Consider the following 7,337-nt stretch of genomic DNA (forward strand, 5'->3'; position numbering starts at 1 on the left):
GGCTGATTTCTCACTTTCTGTTTCTCTCTTTCTGGCAAGTACATGTGCCCTATAGCACAAATCTCTCTTATAAAAGAAGAAAAAGGAGGAGGAGGAGGAGGAGAAGAAAGGCCTCTTCTTATGTCCTCCTCTCCAAACTCTATAGCACTTGTTAGTTTCTATGTTCCACTGAGGTTCTGTAGAATGCTGTCATGTGCAAAAGAGAGCCTGTGGCCAAACAATCCTATCGACCAAAGCACCCTCCTTTCACGGCAAAACTATCTCACAAACTACTTTGACACCAATTCTAGGACAAATATGGACCTTGGGACTCTGAAAGGAGATAGAATGGACATCAAAGGAGAGGAGAAGAGGTCAAGTTGCAGCAGGCCATAAATCCTGACAACCTTAAAGAATCCATCATGGAGACCAGTAGATGGCATAATGGTTACGTCACTGGACTCCCATGTAGTCGACCGTGGTTTGAGTCCTGGACCTTGTGGCTAAAAACACACAAGGCATGTGTGCATGGGTGCCCAAGATCCCAAGAGAAGAATGGAGGAGAAGGGACTGTGGCGTGGCCATCCCTCAGGGGGATGATTTCTCCCTTTCTCTCTGTCTCTGTTTTCTCTAGCAATCGCACGTGCCCTATAGCAAACATCTCTTTCTCAAAAAAAAAAAAAAAAAATCCATTTTGGCTGCCACCAAGCTTGATTAAAAAGCTTTTGTACATGGTTACAGAGTCAGTCATTAGGGAGACTGGGTTCTAAATAGGTAAGGATTTTTACAGATAGGAATATGGGGCAGATGGTACAATGGTTGTCACTAGACTCCTATGTAGTCAACCACAGTTCAAGTCCTGGAGCCAGCAGCTTAAAACTTATACTGGGCTTAGGGACCAGCAGATGGCATAATAGCTATGTTGCTGGACACCCATGTAGTAGACCACGGCTCAAGTCCCAGACCCAGTGGCTTAAACTCACACTGGGTGCGTGTGTGTGTGCGCCCAAGATCCTGAGAGGAGAATGGAAGAGAAGGAACTGCGGCGTGGCCATCTCCCCTGGGGGGTGATTGCTCGCTTTCTGTCTCTTTCTGTCTTTCTGGTAAGCGCACACGCCCTGTAGCAAAAACCTCTCCTGCAAAAACAAAAACAAAAACAAAAGCTTACACTGGGAGCATGTGGGTGTCCAAAATCCAGAGAGGAGAAAGGACTGTGGTGTGGTCATCCACCTGGGGGGGTGGGGGTGTGATTTCTCGCTTTCTATCTTTCTGGTGAGTGCACGTGCCCTATAGCAAAATTCTCTCTCTTTCTCTCTCTCAAAACAAAAACAAAAAAACCCAGGACATATGAGGGGTCTTCAAAAGAGCTCATGAAGGGGCCAGGAGATGGCACAATGGTTATGTTGCTGGACTCTCATATGGCCAACTGTCATTTGAGTCATGGACCCAGTGGCTTGTAAATCACACCAGGTGTGTGTATGTACCTGCCCAAGAGTCTGGGAGAAAAATGGAGAAGAGGAGATTGCGGTGTGGCTATTCACCCTGGGGCAGGGTGATTTCTTACTTTCCCTCTCACTGTCTCTGTCTCTCTCCAGCAAGTGTATGTGCCTTAAGGCACATCCTCTTGGGGGGAAAAAAAAAAGCTCATGAAAATTGGGATTAAAGGGAACCAGCAGTTAGCGTAATGGCTATGTCGCTGGACTCCCACGTAGTCGACCGCGGTTCCTGTCCCGGACCCGGTGGCTTAAAACTCGCGCCGGGCGTGTGTGCGTGCGTGCCCAAGATCCCGAGAGGAGAATGGAGGAGAAGGGATTGCGGCGTGACCATCCCCCCGGGGGGTGATTTCTCGCTTCCTGTCTGTCTGGTGAGCGCACGCGCCCTACAGTGAAAATTTCTCAAAAAAAAAAAAAAATTGGGATTAAAATGCAAGTTTACTTTGACACAAAAATATTTTGAAATCCATGTAGTTTCGTCAGAGCACATGTCTGTGAACCCTCTGAACACTCCTCATAGGTACCTGAATTTTAGAAACAAGCCAGTTGCAATCTCCTGGTTAATGTCAAAAAAAAAAAATCATTGTCCAGCAACAGACTTGTATCCAATATTTTGCACTTCCCTGGCCCACTCAGTGCTGTAAATACACTGCCGAGCTCTCTCTCAGTCGGCTCTAAGGAATAAAAACAAATTGTGTGCCCGTATGTTGCAAACAGCCACAAATAGATTGTGCCAGGGATCTGCGATGGCTCTAGACTAGAGGACAGGTCAAAGGGTAGGAGGACTCTGAAGGCTTGCTGGGATCTCACTAGCAAAATTTATGTTACTTTCTCTTTCCTAAACACGAGTCTTGCTTCTGCCATAAAAGGTTGCTGTTTCTCAAATTTCAGCCACTTCTGTATACTCACAAGACAGACCACAGCTTTCCACCCCGCCCCCCCGAATGCAATTAGACCCCCATGCTGGAGCATCCCTGTGGCAGAGGGGAATGTGCTGATCCCAAATATGCTTGGGACGAACCTGGAGGAGATCCGAGAGAACTTTCCTCTCTCTTTTTTTTTTTTTTTCAGAGAGGTTTTTGCTATACAGCGTATGCAGTCACCGGAAAGACAGAGAGAGACAGAGAGGGAGAAGTGAAAAATCACCCCCCGGGGGGGTTGGCTATGCACGCATGCAAACACGCCAGGCATGAGTTTAAGCCACCGGGTTCGGGACTTGAACTGCAGTCGACTACATGGGAGTCCAGTGACATAGCCACTATGCCATCTGCTGGTTCCAAGAACTTTTCTCTTTTGAAGTCTGTTCACATTTTCTAACTCTGCTCCTAATGGAAAACTATCTATTAGCTTCTTAGTTTATAATGTTTAAATTAAGACTAACAACCACAAAAAACAGGGGTCCCAGCCCTTTGCCTCATCTGTCTCCTTAATGCTGTGAAGGTGTACAGGTATCAGCTGTCTGTCCATCTCCTGGAGCTGGGCTCCCTGTAGCTGATGGTCCCTAAGTGACTGCAGTGTGACCCAGAAAAAGTACCCACACAGGCAGGTGGTTGGCAACCAGCAGAGCTGCTGAGCAGCCTGGGAGGCTCCAAGGGGACCAGAAGAAGCAGCCAGAAAGCCACCTCATCCACCTGAACCCCTTAGGCCTTTCACAGGTACTTCCTCCACTGCCCACTGGTCACCTGCCGGTCATCTATCCAAAACCAGGACCCGCAGGGCCAGCCTGCTCAAGCTACTCTCCTGCATACCTGGAAAACATCTAGTACATCACCCACGAGGGGAACATTGCTTGAGATGAGCCACTGCAAACCCACCTCCCGCCAATAGAGCAGGGACTACCGCGGGCTTAAAACTATGGACTCCAGGGAGGAGTCTCAGCCCCACAGTTCAAATTGTTTTATTTCACTGTTCGTGGAAAACAAGACAATTTGACTGGGCAAGTCAACATTTTAGAAGGTTCTGGATGCTTCTGCTCACTAGCTCTGGGGCGCTGACAAGAGCAATCCATTTCCCATGTCTCCTTCCCTAAAATGAGCATATTGCCCATTTGCTGAAGGACCTTGGGCCTCTTCTATAAAAGCTTTTAGAGAGATCCTTGGGGAATTAAATCAGATTAGTGTTCTGTGGCTCTCCAGCTTATTGGAACACAACAATCCCTAATTCGATGGCAGATGAGCATCCACGTCTCCGCTGGCTCAGGACTGGGGCCTGCTGAAGCACCAGCAGAGACACAAGCAAGAAACAGAAAGGCCCTGGGCCTGCTGGCCTCCCTTGGGGCCCCAGGAACAGACACTCGCTGATGGAAAATGGAAAGATGTGCTCTTTCTCAAAGTGTCCCCGCGCACCAGGCGTGGAGCATCAGGGGGAACTCCCTTGATGTTTGGGGGGGTGAGGGGGTATACAACTCCCTGTGCATGGGATGGTTAATATTTGCTCTCCCAGAGTCATGACTTTTATTTCCAAAAGTATCCCAAGTTGGATGGAAAAACATGGTCACTATACTAGAAAAGATGAGGCCTTAAATGTTGATTTATCCGCTATCTTGACTGCCAAAACACAGCATGTCCCAACATCACGAGGGCTTGGTGGACTGACAATGGGCGGCAGATGGCTCCCAGGGCTCTGATGTGGTTTGACAGCAGCCTCAAACCCTTGTAAGGCAGAACCCTCTCCCGACTTGCAGCAGGAAGCTGAATGACTGTCTCTGTATGGGCACATCCTGCCCAAGTCCAGGTCAGCAGGTCAGAGGGTCATGGAGCAGTCTAGCCCCACTGGGTCTCACAGGGCAGAATACCTAGAAGCTCCCCACTAGTGCCTTCTGCTGGGTCAGTTACTGCTTGGCCACATCAGTCCCATCCTCTACTCTTGCATTCTGGTTGTGCTAGATTATCAATGACCAGACCAAAGGAGTTACTGGCCTGGTAAGGACAGATAACACAGCCAAGACTGTAAGCCATGGGCCCTTTCCAGCAGCCGGCACTCATAAAACATGAACAGTGAGAAAGGATCCTTGGTCTTGAATCAGGCTTCTGTTTTTACAGGTGAGGGAAACTGAGGTTTGAAAAAAGACCGAGAGCAAGCCCTGAATAGGTTTACCTGAGTGGGGATAGATAACCACCAGAGGATCACATTCTAGGTGAAATTCCACCCTAACAATCTAAGTGACCCCTACCATGTGGCACACTTGCAGGTGCCTCAAGATTTCTCATCTTTTCTGTCAGCACCAAGATCTCAGATGCCTCCTGAAGTTTGAAAGTTACATGGTCTAATTGCAGACAAGTCCAGGTACCTAAGTTAAGATGTGAAGAGTGCTTAGTAAATTCTAGCTGTTTACACATACACACATACACAAAACATTAAAACCCCCAAACACACTGACCAACAACGAAAATAGAAACACTTCACTAATGAGCACTTTCCAGAGGGAAAGAATTAAATATAATTTCTAGTCATGAAAATTGAAAACAGGGGTGCCATTTCAAACCCATCAGATGGGCAGAATTAAAGTCTGGTAATATATAGTATTTGTAAATATCAAGAATGGGAACACTCCACTCAGCTGGGAGCCTGAAGTGATAAAACCACACTGGAGAACACTGTCAATATTGACCCAAATGGAAGACTCACAGGCTTACTTCTCTTGCTTCTGCCCTAGAGAAACTCTTGCAAGATTCTGAGATCAAGGACATTGACTGCAGCAGCAAGCAATAGTGGAAAAGCAGAAACCACCTCACAAGATGATCGAATGACATAGATCTGTATGCATCAAAATAAACAGCCCTCACAAGGAGTAAAAGAAAAAGGATACATGCAGAGTCACTAAAGTGACATTGAATTTAATAACATCAGTTATGGACTGATACAAAGTATATTGAAAGTACTAAGAAAGGGCAGGAGAATTCTGAAGAAACAGCCACAGGACAGCAGATACAGCTTTTCTGAAGGAAGCAAAGCAGTGCTGGGTAGGGAGTGGTAAGTGACTGGCACAGCAGAGGCAGGCTTCATCCCTAGATCTCCCAACCCACACAAGCCAGGGTGGAAAATAAACATTAACAGCTATGCGAGGACTCAACACTGATTTTCTGGGCACCCTTTCTTCAGGCAGCTCCTGGATGGTGCACTGAGAGAACCAGGAGAACCAAGGGGGACCGGGAGCAAAGACTGCATGTATATGCTTCCAACAGATTCGACCTCACCATGTCCCTTTAAATGATATGGAAGTGCCTAATTTTGACCCTCTGTGACCTACAAAAATTCCCATTTTGAGTTCAACCTCACATATTTCCAACACTCCCCTTATGCCAGACCATCAAAATCAGACAGCAGATTTGTGACTCCTTCCTCTAAATTGCTTCTTTCCATCAAGAAAATCAGCCAACAGATAAACCAAGACACCCTGAAACGAGATTTCCCTTTCCTTCTCCATCTAACTGCCAGAGGCCAGTACAAACTATCTTTTATCCCTAAAATGAGGGCAGCTCCTCCTCCAACTTCCAGGTCCAGCAGCTGGGAAAAGAAGAAGCATTTTCAAGGAGGGCCTCAGCCCCACCTGCTGAATCAGCACCCTTGGGCAGTTGCAGCCAGGTGCCAAAGGGCTCCTACCCGCCACTGCTCTAACAGTTTGGAAACAGGCTAGCCTGTGCCCACATCAGAGAGAGCCACTGGAGCCAGGACCGGGTCTGGCCCCTGTCTCAACCTAGGCTGAGAGGCACCCAGATGTGGATGTACACCTTCCACCAAGCAGTACCCTCCACTCTGGGGCATGCCCTAGGAGTGGAAACCGCGTTTCCCTGGGACACCTCCAGCACCTTTCTCCACCTAGCTCAAGGACTCTAGGTCACCCTCCCCTGGGCCAATAGGAAGCAATTATCTCTCAAGGGAAGGATGTTATGGAAGAAAAGGAGGGTAGTCTTAACCAATCCAGACACCTCCCGGGCTGCTTCATAGTCTTATCTTTCTGAATCTATAGATTCAGCCAAATGAATGGGTCTCAGCTACATTCTCCTCTGGTGGGGGCCATGCGGGGAACTTGGGGACCAGTTTTTCTAAAACACCAAAAGGTGCTAGGTGTCCCTTTGAACCCCACAACCTCCTTTTCCCAGCCAGAGAGTCTCTAGGCAGTCAGGTGGAGGAATGTGGGACCAGGGCTATCATCCTTACTCTTGCGCCAGCCTGGTGGCTTCCAGGTGCCTGAGAAAGGGCTTGACGTAGGCCCACTAAGAAGCTAAAGTTGAGTCACTCCTGCCTGCCCAGCCGAGCTGCCTGCAGACCCCCCCGCCCCCAGACACCTCCTTCATCACCTAGATGCTAACTCTCCCAGACCTCCAGGCCCAGTAATTGAGGGAGAAGGGGATGCCCAGGGAGTCTGCTCGCCCTCCTGGTCCCTCACTACCCTCGGCCCCAGACACTGTCCCCTCCTACAGGAGTCCAGCTTAGAGTGCCCTCTTCTCGGGAGGGGAATGGGGGCCCCCGGCGCTCTACAAACCCCTATCCTCCACTTTTCCTGTGTGTGGATTCAACTTTCACTCAGGTTCCACCCCATTCCACCCAGTTCCAGGTCCTTGTTTTCAACAGAACTAGTCTTCCGGGGTTCCAGAAACTGCGTGGGATCGTGCGCAGAGAGCAGCCCAGGCGAGCCCTCTGGAGTGAGGACAGAATTCAAATCGATCGAGAACACCGACTCTGGAGGACAGAGAAGCTTGCGGAGGAAGGAAGGGGAGGGAGCCTCTAGCCGGGGATAGTCGGAATCGGAGCCCAACTCTTCCGCGCAGGCTCCTCCCTCCGAGCGCCCCTGCGAACCCCCGCTCCGCCGGGCAGAGACGGCGCGGGGTCGGCGAGCACAGCCCGGGAGCCGGGTGCCGGCGG

This window comes from Tupaia chinensis, unplaced genomic scaffold, assembly GCF_000334495.1.
Source record: "Tupaia chinensis unplaced genomic scaffold, TupChi_1.0 Scaffold138390_1, whole genome shotgun sequence".
Classification (NCBI taxonomy): domain Eukaryota; kingdom Metazoa; phylum Chordata; class Mammalia; order Scandentia; family Tupaiidae; genus Tupaia; species Tupaia belangeri.